Source organism: Antrostomus carolinensis, unplaced genomic scaffold (genome assembly GCF_000700745.2).
Source record: "Antrostomus carolinensis isolate BGI_N321 unplaced genomic scaffold, ASM70074v2 scaffold30527, whole genome shotgun sequence".
Classification (NCBI taxonomy): domain Eukaryota; kingdom Metazoa; phylum Chordata; class Aves; order Caprimulgiformes; family Caprimulgidae; genus Antrostomus; species Antrostomus carolinensis.
The window spans coordinates 3,593-3,811 of NW_010325800.1; positions in this window are offsets into that span (position 1 = coordinate 3,593).

Below are 219 nucleotides of genomic sequence, written 5' to 3' on the forward strand. Positions count from 1 at the left end.
GGACCTCCCAATGGTGGGCTTGGGAAGAGGCTGGAGCTGTGAGGTCTTCACCAAGACACCATCCTGCTCCTCTGCCTCCTTCCAGGCTCAATCCCAAGCTGAGGGTGAAGGCTTGGTGGAGACCAGTGTCCTGGGAGCTTCCTGTTGGGTGGGGGGGACCTGTGTGCACCCCTGGCTGATGCTTTTAGAAGCAGCACCCCCATCACCTTCTTCCTGCCC